The sequence below is a fragment of the Canis lupus genome, chromosome 25 (assembly GCF_048164855.1).
Source record: "Canis lupus baileyi chromosome 25, mCanLup2.hap1, whole genome shotgun sequence".
NCBI classification, from domain to species: domain Eukaryota; kingdom Metazoa; phylum Chordata; class Mammalia; order Carnivora; family Canidae; genus Canis; species Canis lupus.
In genome coordinates this window covers 32,962,450-32,989,607 of record NC_132862.1, presented here as the reverse complement: position 1 = coordinate 32,989,607, position 27,158 = coordinate 32,962,450, and the positions used below count along the sequence as shown (strand labels likewise).

Here is a 27,158-nt window from a genome sequence, read left to right as displayed (position 1 = left end):
CAGCACCTGATATACCTAATACTTGAGGTTATCAACTGGGGATGGCTCCTCACCTGGGATGTCTACGCAGCTTTCAAACTTCTGAACTCCTATGGACCCAGGGGATGCAAAGCACTCTCTAGTCCAGGTACAAATCTATCCTTAGCTTTCCTGGCCTCTACCTGTCTATCCATCACAGATATGGTCCCTCTGAGTAAATCTCTCTAATCGTCAGCCTGCCGGGCCTTTGGTCCTTCATACAATATCCCTGCAGGGACCTGGCTCTTTAGTAGCACCCTACCTTTCTGTACCAATCTTTGCCTCTCCTGTGCCCTCCTGCCTCCTCTTGTCCTGACTTCTCAGGCTTCCCTGCCCCACTCATCCCCAAGCCCTTCTGATCTGAATCATCTTTCTCTGAGCTAATTATCTGTTTTCCTTAAATACACAGATTCATTTTTGAAAGAAAAAAAAAACACCTTAATTTTTTTCACTGTTCCCTAAACCATAAGTTCACCTGACCCAGATGAAATATGTTTATTTCTCCTTTTGAGAGATACAAATATCTAAAGACAGCAACAACAAGCCCACAAGGGCCTCTCATTATGTTTTCCATAACTTGTAGGATAATTACATTTCATAATAGCCATCTCCCATGAACCCTCTGTGGAAAATCATTCCTATTTTGGTCGGGGGAGAGGGTGCCAGGGAGTTTGGTGGAGTGGTGGCAGTACAATGGGCAGTGATTTTATAAACTATGTAGTACGAACCTCAAACATAGATGCCCACCATGTTGTTGAAGCTGTTAATGTGAAATTAGGACCCAATCCAGTGCTGGAAGCAGGACCTAAGGTAGGCAGTTTGGTTTGGGCAAGACTGGGGCTAAAATAAAGACCCAGAGAGCAGGGCTAGGAGTGTAAGGCAGAGCAAGGCCAGGGGCTACCATTGGAGCAGTTGTGACAAGACTGGACCTCTGCCCTGGAGACACAGCAGCATGTCCAATGGAACATGGGGGTTAGAGCCGGGGTCCCCCACTAGGGAAAGATGGCTCAGGGGAGCCCTCGTAAGGTGCTTCCTTATTTTAGCACAGGTCACCATATAATAGCTACAGAAAAAAAAAAAAGTGGCAGCACACACAGAACTGAAGGGACTTATCTGGAATCTGTTTATGACAACAGAGCTAACATTCTGCCTCTTGTGAAAGAGTCACAAAACCTGAAGTGACAAAAAGAAGCACAAATGGTTCTGCGGACAGTATACGATGCTCTAATTCACATTAGGGTGAATTATATAAATACTTTTTTTTTTCTTTTTACAATTTCTGAGCTAACCATAAGAATACCATTGTATTAGTGCTGCCATTTTCTCAACAGCCTTGTGAGGTAGGAATTTTTAACTCAAATGTACAGACAAGGAAACTGAGGGTCAGAAATACTAAGGACTTGCCCGAAGTTGTCAGAGCTGTGACTAGAACATGTATTCTGACTCCATGTTCAGTGCTCTGCTCAATAAGCCTTGGGTGCCTACCACAACTGAAGGCAGGGTCTCTCACTTCCTAAAGGGACAGCCATTAGACCAGGGCCAATTAAGGTCATGTCCCAGCTGAGCCAGCATTGTCATTTTCAGGGATTGGGCATGCCTTGCAAACTGAAGTGGGCTCTGCAGAAATCTATATTCATGAGAAATAAAGGAGCAGCCTGGGGAAGCCTACAGAAAAAAGGAATCAAAGTTGTCCCATCTATTAACAAAGCAGTAGTCATGGGATGGGAGGGGTGGCTGAGAAAATACCTTGATAGCTTATCACTTGACCCTCTCTCCCAGCCTGACCTGTGTGTGTCCTCAGGGAATAAAGAAAGAGGGGATATAAGTAAAAACTGAAAAGCTATTTCATTAAAACCTGTAGAAGAAATATGTCACGAGCACCCAGCTTTGGTGACGATATGTAACAATGAGAGAAAGAATCTTTCTCACACATACTTCACCATAGACAGCATGGAAGCTTTGGCATTATGAAGGTTCCAGTGCACGTGAAGCAGGTGCTAAGTGGAAAAGTGTGCTATATGCAGAGAGAATGTGGTCTTAACAGGAGAAGATAGCAGGGTCTGGGAGAGGCCATGGTGCACGGCAGACATTATGGAACTCAACAGAAGCAGAAGCCATGCAAATAAAACGAGGAAATGGCAGCAATACCAAGAAAAAAAATTAAAAAAAAAAAAACAAAAAAACAGGAAACTCACAGAAAATAGCCATTCCCAGAAAAGAGAGCACCAAAACCATTTGGGAAACCTGTGGCATACCTTCCTGAGCTCTCCCCAAAGCACACCTGAAGCTGATGGCTTTGTGGGGAGCTGTGGTCTCAAATGAGTAGGAGGAAGCAAGAACCAATGCAATCTGGACTGTTGCCGATACTATACAAGCACAAAATGGTGAGGCCTGGGGAAATTCATGTTACATGTAATATTCCTAACTGCATTTGTGGTGTCTGTAATGCAAACTCATCCCAAAGTGGACCTGAGTATTTTGGATAAAGCTATACAACTCACAAATCTTTGGTCCTCAAAACATTTCAGGCCACACTTACCCTCTGGCCAAATGTGTCCTTGGGACCTTCCCTTCATTCCAAACCGAAAGAACTGAGCTCTAAGGACCTTGCCAAACATGGTTTTCTGTTTCTCTCCTACTCTTCCCTGGTCTATGTTGCCTTGTTTGAATCTACTCCCTGCCAGTTCTCCAGGGCTTCAGCAACAGAGCCGCAGCACTGTTCCTCACTGACAACCACAGGTTGGATAAGCTCTTGCTGGCTCAGCTTTCTCCATGGTTTGGCTCCTTCTTTGAATGGTGCGTCCCAATGGGGCTCTTCAAAACCTGCCTCAGCACCTGGACATAATCAGTAAGTTCCTGTCACAATCAGACTTTTTAGGAGCTAAAAATGGAGGAAGGCAGATTTTTAATTCCTTTGAAATCTTTGTCTTCCACACCTTAACGAAAGTGGGGAAAAGTTAAAGCAAAGGAAAGGAGAGTAGCTCACATACTTCAGTGTTCCTGAAAAAGGACCACCTCCCTTTGTTTCTATGGCAACAGGCCGCTTGATGCTTCTCTAGCAGCAGGTCCATTTCACTGTATCCGCAAAGACATCTCTCTACTAAATTAAACATTCAACTAGGATGAGTAATCACCAGTACGAATTACCACATCTCAGCTAACTCCATTATTATGGCACTGCCCCCTCCCCAACCCAAGAGATCACAAAGGTTCACAGACATCCAAGAAAATATATTCTCACACTAGTACATCTCCAGCAAGAAATTCTTCTACAATAGTCTGACAGAGATATCACAAGGTTGTTCTAGACAATTCAGTAATCAGAAGAAATGAGGCTAAAAATAAACAATGTTAGCCATAGAGGTGGAAAGATAAAACTCCACAAAACACTGGCAAGTGTTTCCCTACTCGCCAAGCCTCAGAATGTACAAATGCCCTCTCCTGTTCAGCCATGACAATCTAATTCAGGTTTTGGCCCCCCCCAGAAGGTGATCACTGAGTCCAGATGGACACCACGCCACCTTGTCTTCCTGGGCACAGAAGCCAGACTGCACTGCAGGGATGTGCTGAAAATCAGCCCTGTCTCTCCACTGCCAGGTAGCCTGGCCAAGAGAAGAGCTGCCCCATGCCTAGAGCCAGCTCCTGGGATAGCTGTGTAAGGCCACAGAGCCATAGGATTTCTTGGGCCACTCTGATGTTTCGGGACTTAAAGGAGCAATCAGAATGCTGCTCTGCTCATCCAGCAGAATTCCAAATGACTGAAGGACATCATCGTGACAAGAGCAGAACCAAGGAAATGAAATCAACAGGATCAAGTGCTGCTTAATACAAAGAAGCTGAGCCAATCTGTATGGAGTAGAAGGGGGAAAATCTAGGAATATTTAGCAGACAAAAAGCTAACTGAGTCAGTAATGTAACAAAAAAAAAGTTGTATCAGGTTATCTAAAGGTAAGAGTGCAAGGTAGACATAAGAAGGGGATTATCACCATTAAAATATGGGTTAGACCTTTTCTGGAGGAAAACATCAGGTTAGTGCAGTGGCAAAAAAAAAAAAAAAGTAGGTTTCACACTTAAAGGAATTGGATTTGACCTTGCCACGCACTTCACTATGCTACCTATTACCTAGCATAAATTCTCTGAGCCTCAGTTTTTCACCTGTAAAATGGACATAACAGCATGTAATTCACTACATTACACAAATTCAATGAGATAATATATAGAGAGTGCTCTCCAGTACATGACAAACAGTAAGAATCCAATAAATGCTAACTATTAATGGAACTTCTATTTCTGATATTGTCAAAGAAAGATGAGCGAAAATATAGAAGGTTCTTGGGGAACAATGTATGTTTTATATGTTGCAAAATATATCCTTGCCTGAAAACTTGACCAACTACAAACCCATAAAACTAAGGACTAGACCCTCAGACTTTGAGCCCATACCCCATTCTGCGAGGCTGAGCCTGGAGAATCAGCCAAACTCCAGACTCTGTAGCTATCATCATTCTTTAATCTCATTCGATTAGTTGAGGAAAAAGGACCAAAGGGGAACATAATGTGACTACAGGGCACAGGCTAGAATCGACAGCAGCTGGGCTTGCAAATGACCAGACAAGCCCTACCCCAATTCAGAAAAGCTTTTTAGAACCATTTGAAATAGAAATGTCCATTAACCTTGAAAGCAGGCAATTAGTAATGCAAATAGTAAGTCACCTTATAAAGAAAAAAGAAAAAGATCAACTCATTTAAGAAACCTTTGTGAGAGAGGCAGGCGTTCTGCAGCACATCTCTTCTCTTCCATCTGCTCAGGCAAACCGCCATCCATCACTCCACCCCTTGATTTGCCATTCCCGCTTGGGCTTGAGAGCGCCAACAGAAAAAGACTTTAGAAGTCCACCTGGTCCCAACTTCGAATTTTAACAGAGGAACTGAAGCCTGAAGGAATTAAAGATGTTTTCCAAGAAAACAGATTTAGTGGCACAACTGGTACAAGACTAGTTTTCCTAATTACCTGTCATATCTGCCTTGTTCATTCTCACCTTCAAAGATTTTATTATGATAAGAAATACGATGCACCAACTTCTATTTAGACAGCAAGCTCCTCAAAGGAAAAGAAAGCATCTAGCTTTTTTATTCACTCACGGCCATAAACAGGTGATTAAAAATACATATCAATTGTACTTTTACTAAAATGACAGTGGTAAATAGAGAAATCAGTTCTCATTTGGGGCAGGGATTGACTCACTTTAGACATGACTGTGCTAATAATTTTGAAAAATCCCCAATGTGGTTCTCATAATATGAGTAGGACCTGTTTAGCCACTTTCAAATAAGTCCAGCTTTGTGCAAAGGGATAGAAAATCATATAGTTTGAGGGAAGTAACAACTGGTCTCCACTTCAAAAGAGGATTAAAACTGTCCCTATTAAATAAAACTGCAACAGAGTTTTATGATGCATGAAACACACGTAATATCCTTATTTAGTGGATATCAAACTAAAAGAAATGATTTGGTACTATCTTTATTCTTAGAAATCTTATAGAACAGTACCGGTCAACTTGAATGGTTCAGCTGTTCTCCGGCAGGAAGACACAAGCTGGACAGCTACCCTCCTCTGATCATTTCTGTCCTCTCTGCTGTTTGATCAGAGAGGTATTCTAGCAATGCCTAATTCCTCCCCAATGTTATCTCTCCTACCTCCAATAACTTCCAGATTCCAGTTTGTAAAAAACCTCCCTATCTATTCAATCACATCCAGCCGATCCTAAGTCATAGCTGTGATTCAGAAGGTCTGAGGTGAAGCCCAAGACTGTATTTCTAACAAGGTCCCCGAAAATACTGATGCTGCTGGTCCTGAGATTATATTTCGAGTAACAAAACTCTAGAATACAGGGACACCTGGATGGTTCTGTGGTTGAGCATCTGCCTTTAGCTCAGGGTGTGACCCCGGGGTCCTGGAATCGAGTCCCACATCAGCCTCCCTCGCAGGGAGCCTGCTTCTCCCTCTACCTATGTCTCTGCCTCTCTCTGTGTCTCTCATGAATAAATACAATCTTAAAAAAAACAAAAAAACAAAAAACCTCTAGAATGCATCCTGCAATCAATTAAACCCAACCTTGTCCTGGGATAGCTCCCTAACCTTAGGTGTGTCTACCCTGACCTGAATGTCACCCTAAAACTCCAAGAGTATCTACCCCAACCAGAGAGATATTTCCCTAATTCCCCAGGTGTGACTACTGTGACCTGTAATGTCCCTCTAATTACCAAGGTAGGTCTACTGTGACCTGGGATGTCTCCTTAATAGCACACAGGTATGACCATTACCTGCTATGGCCTGCCTGATAACCCAGGTTATTCCTGACCCATCCCCTTTCCTCAGTGACCTCTTTTAGGAGATTATTATAAAATGAATATATATTTGCAGTGTTACAAAAAAAAAAGAGCAAATGAGGTCATCATTCATTCACTCAGTTAAAAAAAAGTATCAAATTTGCAATATCATATGCATCATACGAGCCCCCATAGGGATAAAAAGATGAATACCACACAAAATCTTATCTGGAGATAGATGTCTCCATCCCACAGTCTCCATCCCAAGGCTGATCTTGGGGAAACTAATCTGTTTGTATTCGTTTTTTCCTCCTGTAAAATGAAGATAACAATGTTCACCTCACTGTATAAAACAGAAATATTTATATATATATATACGTATATATGTATACATATACATATATACGTATATATATATAAATATATAAACTCTCAACAGCCTCAAAAATATGCCATAAAAAAGTTTGATGTGCTTATTATTATATGTTTAGGCTCCCCTCTTATGCTGTAAACTGCCTTAAGATGAGAAATATCACCTTATCTCTTCTGCCAGAATTAAAAGTTTAGCATAGTTCTCTATAGGGAATTTAAACTTTTTTTTCATGATATTTCTTCTCTCTTTTATTACTATCCTTGGATAAGTAGCACATCCTAGAACATTTCTACATGAAACTACAGAACCAGATGGATATTAGGACACATCCTCCAGAAAATCTCTGTTCTGTACAGTTTATTATTCCAACGTTAAGATCTCCCCTGAATTTAACAAAGTACTTCATTTCCTTGTGGCTGCCCATTTCTTCCACTGATCTCAGAACAGCCCCCATAATCACCCGTACTCAATAAATATTCATTGAGTGACCGCATTAATATTAGGGTTTGACATCTGTTAAATCTAAGAAAACATTGACAGGTTTGGGAACTGGGGCCAGAATCTGTAGCCTTTTTTTTCCTTCCTGAACAATTTCACGGCCCTGGGTCAGGGCAGCCTGGAAGTCATCTGGGGCCCTTATACTGTGCTTTGAAAGAGCTTATGATTTATGCACCTGTTCCTTAAGAATCCTGGCCACACCTGTCATTGACACTAATCCACCCTTCTCACTCCAGGTCCCCATACATGGCCAAAGGCTTGATAAGACCAAACACATTCTGCCTCTGAGGGTGGTAGAGGGTGAGTGACACTTTGGCAGAGGATGGAGAGGAGGTTCAGGCTTTTGCTGTTGTTCAAGCAACACTGCATTGTGCTAACATTTCTAGGGACTGTCAACCTAGCACCAAATTCACTTAAGCTGAGGCACAGCCACCACCTTGAGGCTGGGTCCCCATCCTTTCAGATTCTAGGACACCTGAGAGATTGCTAAACCACAATCTCAGGGTAGAACCCCAGGGCATCTCTTGCCCATCGCCTTCTTCTCCAGGTGCTGTTCCTGCTGCAGCCACAGACAAGATTAACAAGAAAGTTATATTTAAACTTCCAAGAGGCGCTGCTGTGCCATTATGGGTCTATTTAAAATCCTCCGGGCAGCTGCAGTACATAATAACAAATCAGCAGGAGGGAGGGAGGAAAGGGAGGAAAGGGAAAAGAGGAGGGGGGTGGTCAGGAGCATCACAGATTGTTTCTGTGAAAAACTGACTGTCAGAGATGGCAGGGGGTGCAGACAAGTTAAAGACGCCCCCCATGGTGAAGAGAGTGGGAGACAGAATGCATCAGGAGAGTGTGCTAAGCAGGGACAAGGAGGGCACCTCGGATCCTAACATGAAAATCCAGCAGACCTGAAAACGTGCTGCCTTCCTGAAGATGTCAGAGCTCCAGAATACTCTATTTGTCCCAGGGGACCCTACTGAACAACATCGGCCATCCGTTTGGTGTTCATGAAAGATCAGCCTCAGAATGTAAAGAGTTCTGGTAACAGAAAAACAAAGCAGCTCCCTCAAATCCAACCAAAGCATGCCATTTTGCTCTTTGAGTCAGCATCCAATACTTCACCCAGTGGGAGATCCATCTCATGTTCCCTTAAAGAATGTTTCCTACTGCACCAGCCTTAGAACCAGATAACTTACCTACAGCTGGTCTCAATTTTGACCTTGGAAGCCCCACTCCACTTCTTGTTGCCTTTGCTAGGTTTGGGCGTAAGTCTTTTTTTAGCCTCTACTTGCCTTCTCCTATCAAAGTCTTGTGGGTACAGTGGAATATTTGCAGGATTCACTGAACTGTAGAGCACAGTCATATTCACTTTCCTCTCCTGCCCTCCCTTCATCGATGGTACTTGTCATCCTTATTTTGACTCACATCATCCAAACTCCTGACCATTTTTATCACTCTTTGCTAAAGTTGCTTCAAAGTTATTAATATTTTATTCGTTTTTCTTCATGTACAAATTTACTTAAATCTCTACTAGTTGTCTAACTCATCACTCTTTGCCCACCCTTGGGGCTTCCATATGGCATTAACATCTCTGGTCTCAAAAGCAACCAAAATTATAAGAGGAAACCAACATGCATTCCTGGGCAGCAGATTCTTAAACTCAAAAAAAAAAAAAAGTTACAAATTGATTCACTTTACTTCTATGAATGACCAGATTGGATGTCACATATTCAAAAACCATTTATCATGAACTTAAGTTATAAGGCTTAGAAATCCACAATGATCCAATAAACCAAGTAAATGTCAAAAGTTTATTTTCTCCTGCATAGACATATCTTAAATGCCATGTAATATTCTGATATAAAGATATAAGTAAATGATGTAAGATGCAAGGCCTACATAGATATGTTATTTATCTCAGAGAGAATACTTTAGTAAATCAACAAATGTTAACAGTTTATACAAATTAAAAATGCATTCCTCAGGGAGCTTTATCTTCTTTTATTTATGGCTGAAAGCCTAATAAGTGGGAGATTTATTAAACAATTGTCCCTACTAAAGTAACAATCAAAAAACAGCATGTAACCAATACATAATTTGTAATAAAACAAAATTTATCATACAAACATATACTTACTGATAGTGGACACATATTTAGAATCAAGCCTATATAAGTAGTAAATGTTTGTTAAGCACATTATATGAAATATATTGTGCAAATATTACCAACACGCATAGACTATATAAAACACCATACTCTATCGTGACATGGTTAGTACAATCTGTGACCATATAGCAAAACCCTCCAAGGATCTCTAAGTGACTTATTATCTAGTATCAATGTCCTTCCGTTTTTTTGTTTTTTTATTTTCATTTCTGTATCTTACCCTATAAATATGGGAAGTTCAAAAGACAAGACTTCCAGAGAGAAAGCAAGAAGGCAAGAGAGAGTAACCACCAGGATATGTCACACTACCAGGTCCAACTTCCAAATGATTGAGGGGACAGAGAACCTGTCACAACATCCCAGTCAGCCTGTAGAAATGGCCCCACTATCCAATATGAAAACAAATGGTCTTAGCTGAGTGAAAATGACCTTCTCAAAAATAAATACAGCAAGAATCTTTTATACTCCAAAGAGCTTTTTCTGGGTGAGATGATCGATGAGGAAATCAAACAGAACAATTCCAAGGTGTCAGACATGAAAAAAAAACCCGACAAACCAAAGAAATGCAGCCTTGTCACAGAGCTGTCCCTCATCTGGCCTTCACCAGGTCCTGGTACTGACCACTCAACTCAGTTCCAGAGTTCATGGCTTCCTGACTCACTATCTTGCAGTCCTCCTCTTTTTGTTGGGCTAAGCCTTCTTCTGGTCTGGCCCCTGGGAATAGCTGTGAGCTCAGCTCACGAGCATGGCTTAGATGAGACCAGCCACCCACAGTCATTGACTGTGTGAGCAGAAAGCGGGTACTCACCCCGGCTCAGCTTCATACACTGCCACCCCACCTTCTGCATGCTTGGGCCTGCTTGGGCATTCACACCTGCTTACTGACGCTTACTGAGTCCTCACTTGCCCTGGTTCTTAGGATACAAAAAAGAATAGGATGATGCTTCCCTGAAGGAGCTAGAAGTCAAGCCAAAGTAACAAACATGTAAACAAAGATTAATAATTTATTTAGTAAAATCATGAGGACAGATAATGGAGGAACAAAGAGCTGCCATTTTAAAGCACCTACCAAGAATCACAGAAACTTCACAAAAGCAAAATAAAAGTCAAGTGGCTAGTAAATATATTTTAAAAGTTCAGCCTCACTAATGAACTAGATAGACATTTAAAGGATGACATTTTACCTTCTTAAATATGCAAAACATTTTTTTCTTTATTGCAAAGGTGGGGAAATAGATATTCTCACATACTATTGAGATGCACACAAACCAGTTTAAAATTTCTGGAGATCAATTTGATAAGATATATCCGAAGCCTCAATGTTGATACTATTTGACCCAGAAAATCCAGTTCTGCAAGTTTATATTAAAGAAACAATTAAGGATAGACAAAATTTCTCTCCAAGAATGTCCCATCATTATATTATTTGTAAAACTCCTCCATTTGGAAATCTGGTTAAATTGGACAATTCTATGCAGTCATTAAAAATAATGCAGAAGGATGTTTCTAACAGGAAAGAATGACCACTGTATGCTGATAAATAGAAAAGGCTAGATACAAAACAATATGCATAGTATGATCTCATTTTGATTTTACATAACACACACTGAAAGATGCTTAGAGTGCTAACTACTATCTGGTGAGATGATGTCTGCTTTAATTTTTCCCTTCTCTTTCAATTTTTCGCCAATGTGCATGTATTGCTTTTGTAATAAGAAAAATAAGTTACACTTAATTTTAGAAGAAGATAAAGTGAATGTCCTGTGCCAAGCACTGGGCTGGTGTACATGTGCCATCACATGTTTTCACAGCCTCACAGAGGATGATCGATATTAAGTGACTTACCTAGTTCAGACAACTAGTAACCAGCAGAGTTGAGATTAGACATCATGTTCCAAAAACATGATTTCTCTCTCAATTGGTTAGTCCTCAAAATTTTTTCCCTGGAATTAGATTTTTTTCATTGATATTACTATGATGTTTTTAAAAAGTTTCCTATATAAAATGAACCAAAGTATTTTTTTTAAAAATGCAAAAACAGGAGCACCTGGGGGGCTTAATCGGTTAAGCATCTGACTTTGGCTCTGGTCATGATCTTGGGGTCCTGGGATCAAGCCCCATGTAGGGCTCCTTGCTCAACACAGAGTCCGTTTGTTTCTCTGCCCCTCCCCCTGCTCATGGTCTCTCATGCTAGCTCATGCTGGCTCTCTCTCTCTCTCAGATAAATACAATATTTTTTTAATGCAAAAACAAAAATAAATTCAGGGAACTGTGAACAAACACAAAAATACTTTAAAAGACTTCTTTTGGGGCACCTGGGTGGCTCAGTCCATTAAGCATCCCAATCTTGATTTTGGCTCAAGTCATGATCTCAGGGCATGAGATCGAGCCCTGCGTGGGGTTCTGAGTTTAGCAGGGAGTCTGCTTGGGATTCTCTCCCTCTCCCTTTGCCCCTCTCCCTGCTCTCTCTCTCTTAATAGTAATAGAAGAAGAAGAAGAAGAAGAAGAAGAAGAAGAAGAAGAAGAAGAAGGAGGAGGAGGAGGAGGAGGAGGAGGAGGAGGAGGAGGAGGAGGAGGAGGAGGAGGAGGAGGAGGAGGAGGAGGAGGAGGAGGAGGAGGATGGGGAGAATTAAAAGACTTATTTCATTTTGTATTGAGCACACAGCAAAGCACCTTAAAGTCTGTGGTGAGAGGAGAAGGGATAGGACCAGTGGGGAGCCAAAAAGGAAGACACACTCCTGCAGGAACAGCAATTCACACAGGATTATCCACAGTCAAGTCTCAACTAATGGAAAATCAACCCCAAATGGGCATTTGCCTCTCTGCCTATGAACCTGCTATGTTTGTTCCAACCAGTTGTTTCATCCCCCTCTGGTCTATGTAAAGCACAGTACATGGAATTATACTGTGTTCAATATGAATTGCCACCTCACTAAGTGCTTTCTTCATTGTTTACCCATTTTCATCTTTCTCTGAACCTGACAGGTTATATCTTTTCAATGGAATGTGCATTCCAAGGTGGTAAAGTATGAACCTGTCAAACTTTTGCTTCTTCTTTGTGATATTACTGTGTCCTGTGGTTTTTACAGATTCTTTTTGTTAGGGAGCTATTATATTAGGTAAGAAATCTTTTAAATGCTACTTTAATCCTCTACAGCTTGTTTTGTCCACCCTATGCTGTGCATTACTTAGGTTTTATTAAATTGATTTTCACTCTCTGCTCTTCTCACATCCCAGAAAAATCAGTGCTTTTTGTCAGTGTTTAAGGTTGCTATTCTTAAAATTTGTACTTTCATACATTGTTATGCCTTTTAGGCTCTCCATGGTCATTCAGGGCTCTCCATAATCTTTCCCCATATAGGTTTTAGTCCTAACTCTTCAACAGAAATACAAAAGCAAGATATCTAAACTCTTCATTCTTGAAAATTAATAAATTTTCGTATTTGGCCATGCTGGTCCTAGACTCCACCTAGAATGCTCTCCTCTGTGTCCCTGTCCTTACCCACAGCAATTCATGGAATTCAAATCCTCCTTAAGAGTGTGTTCTCTGACCACACTAATTAAAACTACCCTCTGCATTCATATATAACACTTAAGTTGTACAGCTCCTACAGTGTTTCTCATGGAGATTTATATTATATACTCTTGGCTATGTTTTATCTCCTTCAATAAATTCTAAACTCTATGAGATCTGGAAGAGTTCCTTGAAGCAATAATGCCTCACCCATAATGGGTACTCACTAAATATCTTTTAAATGAATGAACAGATAGGCCCAGACATATTTCTCTAAGATCCTGGTCATGAAGGCTAGGGCTGATGTGCACAGTGCTCAGTGGTGTCTCGGTCCACATACACCCCACCATACTAACCTAGAGTTCACATGGATTTACCGAGTATTAAATTGCCCCCTCTCTTATACCCAACACAACACACAGTCTGGCTCCTTGGCTATTAATGTCAGTCTGGTTTGGCCTTGACTGAATTTTCCCTGAATACATTTTATTTAGGAGTCCATTTATTTCATCTTTTGGTATTTATCTAGTACTTTACATTTGGGAAGAGCTTTGAAGTAATTTATTACTTATTCTTCTGTGAGGCAGATCAGTATTAGCATCCTTATTTTACAATTAAGAAACTGAAGCCCAGAAAGGTCCAATGACTCATGGAAGATCTAAGACAATGTCAGTGTTAAATCCTCTAGCTGTTCAGCTTCTTGCCCACAGACACACCCACCTCACCACATTTCCCACCAGGGCTCACGGATCAGCATAAAATAACCTCATAATCTAAACAAGGTTGGATCTAGGAAAATCTGAGGGTCAAAACTCCAAATAGTTATGCTCAACCACTCAATGGGTAAGATTTTGTATTCCCTCTTCGATGCTAAGGACAGCACAGGAGAAAAGAAGATCTTTGAATCCCCATTGTGAAGTGTTTGCTTTTGTAAGATACAGTAAGCATGCAGGTTGTTATCATTTATGTTATTAAAGACCTAAAAATATTCCGTTAAACTCTAATTTGAGCAACATGTCTTGCCATGCCAAATATACTGAAAGTGCCTTTAAATTATAATACTTTATACAAACATAAAGTCTGTCACCATGGTACTGTTTATTTTTCCATAAATCTCATGGAGATTACTTAAGCGTCTTGACTTTCTGGCTTGAAATTTCACTTGGTGTTAATGAACAGGACACAAGTCCCTTAACATTTCTGGGGCTGCTTTATGAAAAGAGGCAGGTGGATTAGAAGATCTCTCTGCCCAAGCATGCTACGGCTATATGAATCTCCATGACGACTGCTATTTCTGATGGAAACATTCCAAGTTGGTGAGTGGTCACCACGGGGACAACTGCACGAACAACTTCACACCACTTCTAATAAGAGGCCCTAGAAAAATCCCAGTCACTTCTGTGCATTCATTCACATTTCACTTCATGTGATGCCCTTCCCCGCACTCTTCCCTCCCTTCGTCTTCTCTGACCACGTCACCTTGCCTCCCCTCTTCCAGTCCCAGTAAGTAAGCTTTACTAGGCCAGGACAGAATCTCACCACTGCGAAATTTGCCTCAATTTCAATCAGCAACAGAGAGGGGGGAAGTGTCCAAATTAAGCTGCTTGATTACGGAAATTAATCTTGTCATTTAGCGTCCCTGTTCTGCAGAACAGGGCCTTTGATTAGCCTCCTTGTTTCAGAATATTACAAGCAGACGTTTATTAAGCAGAAGGCTTTTTTTTTCCATGAGGCAAGTGGCAGGGAAAGTAAAGGTGCCAAGAGGCTTTTAAAAGGAGGGCACCACATCGAGGACCCTCAGCCTGCTTCCATATCCACGCTCTTTCAGAGAGAGACTGTCATAGAATCGGGGCCTCACCCAGGGCACCCAGTTGTGGACTAGTCCTCTAATGGCAAGTTTCAAAAGCAGAAAGATAACACATAATCTTTTATCCTTTAAGTAATGGAATGAGCCTCTTGACCTAGAGAACAAATGATGACCATGGATGACTTTATATGCTGTAAAGTTAAATACAAATGTATGGAGAAGTTGCTTCCTTTATAGGGCCATACACTGTAGCAGCTCTGAATTATGGTAATGTCTAAATTAAGAAAGCCATAAAGATTGAATTGCAAGATTTTTTTTTTTTTTGGCAGGAAGACAGGGGTCATTCTATCTCTCCCATCAGTATACATCAGCATTTTAAACCTTGAAGGGGTGTTATCTTGTAGAAGGTAATTTGCTTACTAGACAAATGATGCTTCAAATCTCAGAGCTTCTGGGGTCACTTTGAGTTTGGTAGTGGGAGGGAGTTAGGGTTGACCTGCTCCCAATTCACACAATTTCCTGGTAAGAAGGGCTATTTCCAGTGCTGACAGCCTGACCTAAACCACCCCAGAGGAAGGCCAGCATGAAGCAATGGGAAAGTTCAGTGCAGAAGCCCTACAACTTCTAGTACTAGAATGGTTCAGAATGCCTGAGGGGCTCCTGAGCCCTAGAATCAGAGCTCAGGCTACCATCTATGATAGATAAAATGGTACTAGGAGACAACCACTTATTGACAAAAACAAAACAAAACAAAATGCAGCTTGGCAACAGAAGTCTCCCTTCTCTAATTAGACCTTAACTTCTCCTTAGCACAAGAGCAAAGAAATATAATCAGGTTGATAACTGATGATCTATACTAATTAAAGTTATGAACAGTTCAGGAATGCAGAAAAATGACACTGAAACAGGATTTCTGAACCTTGGCACAACTGACATTTTGGGCAAGATAATTCTTTGATAGAGGGGTCATCTTGTACCTTGTACAATGTTTAGCAATATCCTTGGTCTCTACCCACAAGATGCCAGTAGCACTCTCTACCTCAACTTGCGACAAGCAAAAATATCACCAGATACTGCCAAAAGTCTCCTGGGGACAAAGTCACCTTCTGTTGAGAACCACTGCTCTAGAATACCAGTCTCAGAAAAACCAATTTTCTAACTTCCCAAATAAGCTCACGATGTTTTTCCATTCTCATACACAATAGTGTGGTAGAAAAACCATGTGGTTTGGAAGCCAAGGGACCTATGATCAAGTCCTAGCTACCATGTACTAGTGTATGGCCATGACTTCATCTCTCTGAATGTTCCTGTCCTCATTTGTAAGATGAGAATAACAATAATTCCACTGCAGAATTTTTGCGAAGATTGAAAGAGATAATAAAATATGCCCAGCATCTGCGACATTGAAAAAAAATAGTGGTAATTATTATTGCTCAAAACCTGAAAATCCTAATCTAAGACAGGGAACCACATGCCAAAGATAGGGAACTCATAAAGTGAAGTATCAGTCACTTCAGCTGGTCATCTATAAGTTTTGTTTCAAAAGAGTTCACAGAGGGAAAGGAAGAGAGAAGTAGCATGATACACTACAAGATGAGCTCCTCAAAGGCCGGGATAAGTTATGATGTAGTTAAACTACAGACATAATGAATGAGTAAATCTATCTAAATAGGCCTCCTGTTCCACTTGTGTCCTCCCATCTACCACCTAATCTTCGTCCAGCACTCAGTACTCTTTTGTAAACATATAACCCTCTGATTCCTTCTCTGCACACGTAGGATAAGATCTGGGCATCTTAGCATTATCTGTGGGGCATAGCTTGTCTCTCTGACCTCATCTCCTGCCTCTTCCCCTGTCTGCTCTGCTCCAGCCAGGAGACCATCTCCGTCTTTCTCCCACTGCCAAACTCATTCCTACTTCAGGGCTGCTTGCTGTTCTCTCAACCTGAAAAACTCCTCATTCTCTCCTACCCTTCCGGTCTTTGCTTAAATGCCACCTGTTTGGAGAGACCTTCCTTACTCATCTGCTCTATATAAACTCCCTCCTTCCTCCAGTTTTTCTTTATCCTCTTACCTTGCTTTACTTTCTTCAGAGTACTTAATTCTGTTTCAAGTTATATTTTTGTGTTATCTATTTTCTGCTTCTCTCCTTCACAAAAAATGTACGTTTCATCAAAGCCGGGGACTATCTTGTCCATTCAGTATTCCCAAAGTCAAAACTACAATAGGCATTCAGTACATATTTGTTGAATAAATGTGGTTGAATAAACATATGATCATTCTAAAAGATTTTCTTACTGGTGAGTGAGCCTGTAATACTTTGTCAGCAGCCTTCCTCCTATACTACAAGCCCCAGCAAAGGAGAACAATTTCTATTACTACTGAATGAACAGTATCCTACTCTGGACTACGAAAACTGTAAAGGCAGATTTTGTGTCCTTAACAGTTTTTGCATTCCTAATGCAATGTATAGTGTCTGGCACACAGTGGGTATTCAAAATGTTGACTGTTCCTAACTGCCAAATGAACCAGAGAATAAGAAATAATACTCCTTCTCTGCCTCTGTCCATATCTATCTATATCTATATCTATATCTATATCTATAGCTATAGCTATATCTATATCTATATCTATACCTATATCTATAGCTATAGATATAGCTATAGCTATAGATATCTAAATCTATATATCCCCAAATCCTGGGCCAGTTACTCACATTGTATGACAAGAGAGTTGCAGAAAACCTGTCTTCTCCTCCTTTCCAATACCCCTAAAATATCTCTACAAATAACAGTTTACCATTGTGTAGGGAAGCCTGACTATATGAATTCCTCTAAGGCACCAGTGGGCATTTAGTGGGATGAATTTATTGAATCCAGCAAGATTCATTTGTCTAATCATTAACCACTAACACCTATGGTAACTGGCCAAGACCAGGGATCTAACTTCTATCAATGGGCACCAGACATGTATAACTGTGGAAGGAGATAATGAGGGAGATGCTAAAAGAAAACAGAACCATCAGGATAAAAACCAAATTCTCCCTGTTGTCCCATTCCCATTCTGCAAGATATATGTCATTTTTATAAATTATCCAGTGTTGTAGAAAGTATGGTCATTTTTGTCAGAAAGAGGAATCCTCCCTGTGCCTGCACAATGACATTCAGGACAAGATGACTTACGTGAGTGCTGCAAAAGGCATTTTCCTTCATTAAACAGAATAAGTTCATTTAATAGATTGGGCTGCAGCACCTGGCAATCAACACAAGTAACCTGATTGAAGGGCAGAAAGTGGATGATGACACTAAGACTTCTGGTTTAGAACTGGACACAGGGGCCTCCTTTTAATGGAGATAAGGAATGAGGAAGATGTCAAGGGAAATTTATGAATATAGAGCAGGATGCTAAGCCTGGGGTTCATGAATGGCCTCAAAAGATCTCTGAATCCCCTGAAACCATATGTAGAATTTGACATGTGGATATTTTTCTGAAAAAGGGATCTCTAGCTTTCTCTAAATTCTTAAAAGGCTCCATGACCCATGGCCACTGTCTTACAAAAGTTTCAAAAGAAAAAAAGGAAGTATTTCCTATGCTCTTAAGATATAGTGTTCATAGGCAAGGTTAAATTTTTCAGTTAATCAGTCGACCCAACCATAAAAAATCAATTCAACAAATATTTGCTAAGCCCCAATCTATGCTCAAGACACTGTGTAGCACCATTTTTAGGGGCATGCCCAACAGAAGAAACTACAAGAAAATGTTGGCATTCTTTTCTTCTACATGGGGACAAACTTCTTGGCAAAATTTTGATCAAAACCACTTTGGGGATCAGGCATTTGGACAGAATTTTATTCCCCTATTATATTTTCATTTCCCACTACTTAAGCTCTCCCCAAGCCTCTATTTTTATCTGTACATATCTCTTTTTTTTTGTCATTTTCCTCTTCTCATCTGCTACTAAATCTATTTCAACTTTGAACATTGTCTATTAGCAAGATTCTGCTCCAGTGCTTGGCATTTAAGAGAGGAAGAATAATATAAAATCCGACAAATAAAAAAAATCCGACAAATGAAATAAAGAATTCAGTGTTTTACTCTATAAAATCTCAAGTATTTGCAAGAGATTAAATCACAACAGAAAGAAAAGGAAACAGGAGAGAAAATTAATAGTAAGACAGATATGTTGATCAGGGTGTCCATCACAGAGACATGATATTTAAAACCATGAAATCATTTGCATCAGGAATGGAAAGATAACAGACTTGCCCTGAAAGTGACCGCTGGAAAGATCAGCAAAGGCATTTCGTGAAACATGGTAAACTGGGATCCAGATTACAATGAGGTAAGCAATTGAGAAGTTTGGGGGAATTTTATGTAAAACTGTAAATCAAGCAAAGTAAAGACCAAGCAATAAAGCTATTTAAAGAGTCATCCATTTGAATACTGAATATCAGAATTATGATATAAGGAAAGAATAAGAGTGGGCAAAAATGAGAACCAGATGGCAAAGCAAGCATGTGAGAATGCAGTAGATTCCAAACATTACTCCACTTGGGGACTCTGGGTACCGGGAGCTGGAAACAGGGTGAGGATTAAAAATTTTGCTGGAAGCAGTAATAGCAGCAGTGGTAGCAAAGTAAGAGTAACCCTAACAGCTAAAATTCACAAGCACCTACTATGCACAGTGCTTTACACATACTCTCATCTCATCATAACAAACACTCTAACTGTTCTGTAGAGTGATTTTTATCCTGATGGTTCTGTTTTCTTTTAGCATTTCCCTCATTATCTCCTTCCACAGTTATATGTGTCTGGTGCAAACAAGGAAACCTGAGGTCAGATGTTAAAGGCACCTACTGGAGGTCATGCATGCAGGATAGAGCCCAACCTGCCTAACTCCAAAGTGCTGATTCATTCACTAAGGTGTAGAATAAAGTAGTGACAAATGCAGAATGAGTTCTTTTTTTGAAGCGAGTACATACAAGGAAGTAAAGGGTTTGTCCAATCCAGCGACACAGAGAATGAAATTACCCTTCTCAGATTTCTTCAGTTTTCCCTCAGCCTTGCCTTAATTAAGCTGTACTGCTTCACCTTTGGGGAAATTTGAAAACCACAAGGCTGACAGTGTTTATGTTTCTGTGTACGTGTGTTCCCATGTGCCACCGGTTGAATCTTCAGATCAACATGGACAATGACTCAGAGGCAAAAATGATGAAATGTGTCACCACTTCAGGATTCCCTAAAATGGTTCCTTTTGGATGAAACCAGAAAGTGGCTATAGATAAAAAGTCATCCAAACCTATTTCAGACAGCAGAGATTTGCAGCTGGGATCAAACGTTTGAGTTTCCAGGTAACCTGGAAAAGTGTTTGGACTTAGTAGCTTAATGCCTAAAGTACCAAATGCTTTTGAAAAAGGTGAAGGCAGGCAAATGATAGCCTTCCTCTTCTGTGTATTTCTCCATGCACATGTGCACCAACTGTCTGCTAGAGGGACGGTGAAGAGAAAGAAGACCCAGGTCAGACTTCAAATATTACCTTTAGCCATCAGGGTTGACTCAGATAGCCAGCAAAGTTGAGAATCCTACACTGCAAGTGTTCTTTTAATGTGATGCTTTTTTAATCTGTTCTGGGGTTTGTGACCAATTTCACTGGGGCCCCTGTTAGGAAACAGCTACAAGGCTTAAGAAAAGAACTAATGGAGGTGCCTGGGTGGCTCAGTGGGTTAAGTATCTGCCTTCAGCTCAGATCATGATCCCAGGGTCCTGTGATCAAGTCCTGCATCAAGCCCCCTGCTCAGTGGGGAGTCTGCTTCTCCCTCTACCTCTGTTTCTCCCCTGGTTTGTTCTCTCTCTCTCTCTCTCTCAAATAAATATATAAAATCTTTTTTTAAAAAAAAAAAAAAGCAAGCTACTTAGGTTGAAGAGGATATTCTTTGTTGATAGAATGGAGAAAAAGGAACTGTCCCATTTTATTAAATTTTAATAGAGTATTTCAGATAAATAAAAAGACCTTTTATACAACCAAAGAATATTCCACAGTAAAGTTTCTATTGCCATGGAAAAATCCAGAAAACAGAGGCAGGCTCTAAATGAGACAAGTATTTCAATATCTTCTGTTTTGTGGGTTTAAATAACATTAGTTTATTGGCAGTCTTACACAGCCTGCAATGAGGAAAGTCACAAAAACTAACGCATTTTACTAATTTCATTTTCCACCACTGTGAACTCCACTTCAGATTACTATCTTTGACACTGGGCTCTCTACTCAGGGGAGGTGGGTGGGGGGAGTCTGCTTTCCTTCTCCTTCTGCTGTTCTCTCACTCTTTTTCAAATAAATAAATAAAATCTTGAAAAAAAAAAAAAGGAAAAGAACTAATGAATTTCAGGTGAATAACCAGAGACTCCTCCAACTCACCAAACCTTTTCTCTACCACTACAGATATTCACAAGGAAGTTTCAGTTCTCTTGACCTATTCTGCTCTTCAGTGATCATGTTCCTCTATGGCAGCAATGTTCGATAGAAGTTGCCGTGGCGACAGGAATGTCTTTATCTGTACTGTCCAATCAGATTACCAACTGCACCACATGACGACTGAGCACTTAAAATGGGGCTTATCCTACTAAGGAAGGGAATTTTTATTTTACTTAATTTTAACTAATTTAAATTGAAACTAGAAATGGCCACATGTGGCTAGTGACTATAGTGTGGTCACCACAGAAACCCCCACACTGGATTCTCAGTTTCTACTTCCTTCTGTCATTGAATGCATTTTCAGCTCCTCCCTGAACTTTTTATCTGATATCAATTTTGTTTTTCTAAGTCTTTTTATTCTGTACCTTTATCTTAGGTTAAACCATATAAAATTGTCCCTTTATAAGTCAAAAGCAGTAGAGTATCAGTAATTCTGTATGGTTCAACTTTATATCTTCGGCTTCTTTAGTGTGAGGGATACATGACACTACACTACACATATGGAATGCATCTGTGGTTGAATGAATGGAAGGATGGATGAATTAACAAACAAATGGATATTGGTTGAATAAATGAATGAAAAGGTTAGGTGGGCAGCAAATATATAAGCATTACTTAAGGTACCTTTTCTCAGATCAGTGGGCAAATATATTGTGCTGAGATTAAACCACAAAAGCCTTTCAAATAAAAAAACATATGACAGGAATATGTTTCAGGACTTAATCTAGCATTAGGTACCATTAAGAACAGATAATGCAGGAACTCCTGACACCATCAGAATAAGGCAATCATTGAGTATCCAGGGATTCACAAATTCTTTGAGCAAAAAAATGATTAAAAATAATTAAGGGTGGGTTGTTTATTGAGGAGGGAAATGAAGTCACTAGAGAAGGCAGATCTGGGGACATGTGCTAGAGACATTTGAAGAGACTGTAAAAAAGATGTATTCACAGTCTAACAATGGGCTTTTGGGAACGTTTCTGTATGATATGAGAACCAGAGAAGTAAAGTGAAGAAAAAGAAGAAAAAAGATCACCAATTTTTAAAGTCTAAAAAAATAAGTTTTCACTGCAAACAATACTGCCTGGTGGTATTCGTTCAAGCCCACTATGCCTATCTCTGAAGTGCAAAGGTAGGCTAAAATACTCATGTATTTTCTATCTCCCTCCTAAAAATGTGCCTACAGACTTTTGCATTTTTTCTTCTAGAACTGTATTCATGGGCTTCATTTGGCATCATTCCTTACACAATAACCTTCCCATTAAAAGATCACAAGTAGGTGATAATTGCACATGTAAATTAGCACCCTGTGTCAAAAGACCCAACACACACACACACACACACACACACACACACACACACAGTTCTCCACATATGAAATCGTGCCACAAACCCTCTCCCAGCAGTGTATACACTTGAGAGATGTTTGCAAAGTGAAGAACAATTATCCATGGTCCTTCATCAGGTCCCCATTTGTGAAAATCAGCACACATGTACATACAAGTCATATGAAGCACAAGATCACCACATGTGGTTAGATAGAAGATGACAGATCTCTACAGAGATAGATCCTGTAGTTAAACAAATTATATATATAATTTAGTTAAACAAATTATATATATAAAATATATATAATATATATTTACAATATATATTTATATATATATAAAGGTATAAAGAGCTGACATCTATAATATTGTGAGATTTGACAATGCCATAAAATGGAACCCAGAAAAGTGGATGCATATGGAAATGACAACTGATATACAGTGAAACTAATTTTTCTCTCCATCCTACTGGAAAATGCACAGAAGACTTAAGGTTTAGAGTTTCAACCAGTGACTTATACTAGGTTCCTATTTTTTTCCCCACTTACCCCTATTTAAAGAAGTCAGAACATAGGTTACAATGAGGTTACAATGTAAAGTCACAGGTGGGATATGCTGCAGCAGGGTTTTTCAGAGCCCATGCTATGTGAAGCATGGAAATTCTACTCTGGGAAGGAGTGAGCAGCAGAACCTGGTTTCCATAGCGCTGCCATGGAAACAGCTCTCTGGGACTCTGCCTCCAGGCCCTCTGAAACTGAAGCATCTCTCCTTTTTTTGCTCCAACACCCACCTCCATATCACATGCCCCCAACCCCTCACAAATGATTAAAGGGTATGTTGAGAAAGTGGGGCCCTAACCAGGCTTTTGCCTAGTTATATTAATACACATTACCGTCCCTGAAAGGATAGAAAAAAAATCTGATGACTCTCTTTTCTTGAGGGTGGGAGGGAGGCAATGGATGAAGAGAGAAAAATAAAAACCTAAAGGCCAAAACCCCAAAAGCTAAAATTGCAAAAATAAAACTCTTGCCAAGTAGTATATTAAAGAGATGGGCCTATTAAATCCATGCATCAGGTTACTTTATCCTCTTTTGTCTGCCTGGGATGCCAGCATACAAATACGAAAGATTTAATTAACTATTAGAATGTACAAGAAGCTCTCCCCTAATCTTTATCATTGGTGGTCAATTGGAGGTTTAGTAGGATTTTTTTTTCCCCTTGGTCATGACTTGGAAAATAGAACAGAAGTTTAAAAATGGTCTTCTAGAAGCACATAGAAAATTCCAACAGAAGGAAACATGGATTATTTAGCAAGCTTTGTAACCCTCATGCCTCTTTCTCCAATCCCTCTGAGGGGGTGACAGCCAGCCAGCAGTGCACTGGTCTGGAATCTGGCTCTGTGACGTGTACTCTGGCTGAGCTGGGGCAATGCCCACTGACTGGGAGCAAGTAAAAGGGCAGAAGCCTGTTAGCTAGCAGATGCTCGGGAACCTGGCAGGGTATATCACAAAAGCTCCTGGCCCAGCCAGGGGACTGCAGCAAGGACCCTTGGCATCCCATTCCTGTATTCAGTTTCTTCTCTACCTGATACAATGAACTGGGGACAGTGACAGCCCTATCACACGTGTAATACACAAAAGCTTCACATCTGAGAAGAACCTGAAGCTACAGTTGCTGGTAAAGTTGTTGAGAGGGAATACAAAAGGGCTTCAAACATTGCTGACTGGGAAAAGGTGGTGATGCTTTAACCTCTTCAGAATAACCTGACGATGGGTAGGGAGTAGAGACAGCCCACACCTAGAAGCCACGAGGACTAAAATCAAGCCACGACTTGCCACCAGCTCAGGAATGGTTCTTCTTGGGCAAGCCATTAAAATGCTCTATGTCTTTATTTCTAAACCTGAAAGTTGTCCTCCGCCTGCCTCGCTGAGTGCTGCGAAAGCCGGCATCAGTCAGAGCCAGACAAGGGGGAGTAAAATAAGACAGGAGTTCTGAATTATTCATTTTTATTTATGTATTGTAGCAGCAATTGTTACAGTTTTTTGTTTCTCCTGGATGTTGAAATTGTAAAAAGAAGACTGAATAATTCAGCATGACTCAAGAAAACATAAATGGAGTACGGTCAGGGCAGTGCATGCCCACAAAATAGGTTCACTTTGTTGTTATTCTTAACATCTGTATGATGCACTGGTTGATAATTTACTTAACAACATACAATGGCTCTAATGAATGTAAGAATATTTGTAAAGCATGTCAATGTTCCATACGTGCAAGGGACCAAGGGCAGGCAGGATCAAGGGACATGCTGGACAGAAAAGGGACATACTAGAAGCAAAGGCCATTCTAGGATGCCATTTGAACTCACACCTGCCAGAGGCACATTTCTGGGTCCCAACCCTTACCTTGACCATTGGAGCACTTGTGTGCTAAGCTCTGCATGCAGTTTTATTTCCTACCACTGTAAGCCTAGAGGCAAGGTAGGATTTATTTTTAAAAACGGCTGTTATTTCAGTCTAAGAGTCATGAGTGAGTTGAGAAAACATAAAAAGTGTAAATTCCTCATTATTCCTAGACACTGAGGGGCCAAGTCCAATCTCAGCTTCATAGAGTGAAATCCATTTGTTCTTTATATCTGCTTCATGAAGTCCAGGAATGACACTTCACAGAGCCAACTAAAAAGTGAGCAAAGAGCAGACAGTGGATAGTTTTAAGATAAGAACATTCATTACTTTAAGATTACCAGGCCTCAACTTCCCATCAAAGACAGAACCAGCATAGCAGACCACATCCCAGGAATGATTCCATACCTTTCTTTGGGTCTTCCCTGATTGTTTCACACCACAGGAGTTGACCTTTTGGGCAGACAGTTCATCATGCAGGGCTCTCTTTTATACCACAGGCTGGTTAGCAGCCCTGGCCTCTCTCCATTAAGTGAGAATAACACTCTACCATCGTTGTAATCTCCAAAAAACATATTCACACAGTTTCACACACCCTATGGGAGTATGATAGTCTGAAGTGTTGTCCCTCTAAAATTGAAACGCTGAAGCTCCACTCCTCAGCACTTCACGAGGGGACTGTTATTTGGCAATAGGGTCTTTAAAGAGGTAATAAAGTTAAATCGAGGCCACTGGATCTAATCCAATCCAACCAGGGTCTTTCTAGGGAAAGGATTTGACACCCAAAGACATCAGGGATAAGCACACATGGAGGAAAGACCAGGTGAGGACACAGGAAGAAGGTGGCCATCCACAAGGCAAGGAGAGAGGCCTCAGGAGAAACCAAACCCACTGACACCTTGATCTTGGGGACCTCCAGCTTCCAGAACTTTGATAAAATATATTTCTGTTGTCTAAGCCACCCAGTCTATGGCATTTGTTACAGAAGCCCTATCAAACTAACATAGGAGATAATACTACTTTCAGTTGAGAAGCAAAGCAAGGTTTGGATGCATCTTCAAAATACAACTCAGGGATGGACAGAATAGGTGAAGGGGATTAAGGAGGTACAATCTTCTAGTTATAAAATAAAGACATGGAGACATAATATGCAGGAAATATTGTGAATAATACTGTAACAACTCTGTGTGGTGACAGAGGGTCACTAGATTTATTGTGGTGATAAACACCAAATCACTATGTTGTACACCTGAAACTAACATAGTATTGTATGTCAATTATTCTTAAAAAAAAAACAAAAAAACCTCGACTCATACTCATCTTGTCCAAAAGCCTTTACCAATCTCTGAAAGGAAATATAAATCCACAATCCTTCTTCTAAAACACTAGGACAGGGCAACCCAGGTGGCTCAGGAGTTTACAGCCGCCTTCAAACCAGGGTGTGATCCTGGGGACCTGGGATCGAGTCCCATGTCGAGCTCCCTGCATGGAGCGTGCTTCTCCCTTTGCCTGTGTCTCTGCCTCTCTCTCTATTTCTGTGTCTCTCATAAATAAACAAAATCTTTAAAAATAAAAAATAAAACACTAGGAGCAGGATGTAGCTTGATAATTTTAAAATTTTCAGGTTTTAAAAAGTAATTTACTGAATATAATCCAACATCACCCTATAGAAATGCAGGGCAAGAACCTGTAATCAAACATGTAAATGTTTCTCCCATAAAACATAAAAACATAGACACTTTAAAGATTCAATTAAGCTATAAGTAGCTTTACATCACTTTAGATCATATTTTGCTGCCAAATGAATTCATATTAGGTCATCTTTAATGACAAATGAATTACAGAAGTGCTTTGTTTTTCAGAATTTGGTAGATTTCTTAGTTGAAATTAAGAGATCATTGACTCAGTCCATTTTCCTTAATAAAATGAAATACAGAACTTGCAGAGTTGAGAATTAAATGGAGATTCTTTTAGTGAATGGGAGCAATCAACAATCAATGTAAACTTCCTGCCCTGGGGTTTCACCTTCTTCATAGGATTCTCCTGCTCTGGTTCCTGGCCCTGGGTAGCTACTTCTCTCCTTAAATCTCTGGCCCAAGTTTGGACAAAGACTCTCTTTTAGTTTCTCTTATCTCTGATGGAATAAGTTACGACTTTCCAAAAGACTTTACTAAATCCCAAAGGATAACAACAAAGGGTAAAGAAACAGAGCTATTCTGACCTATTCTGGCTAGCTAGCTTTCAGAGACTTACAGGCCC

At 40.3% G+C, this 27,158-nt stretch overlaps 1 protein-coding gene across 12 annotated transcripts in view; it reads right to left on the bottom strand.

Moving 5' to 3' along the window:
* The window catches only part of GRIN2B (glutamate ionotropic receptor NMDA type subunit 2B), a 502,860-nt gene that overhangs the window by 227,811 nt on the left and 247,891 nt on the right, over positions 1-27,158 (bottom strand). Inside the window, exon 1 of one of the 12 annotated variants that reach the window (XM_072798953.1) lies at positions 23,049-23,187. The exons of 9 other annotated variants lie outside the window; for them this stretch is intronic. The gene's annotated coding sequence lies outside the window, so the exon portion shown is untranslated. Of the gene's footprint in view, positions 1-20,236; positions 20,358-21,115; positions 21,217-23,048; positions 23,188-27,158 lie in introns of those variants that run through there. 2 more of the 12 variants (XM_072798954.1, XM_072798955.1) reach the window with 2 other exon arrangements.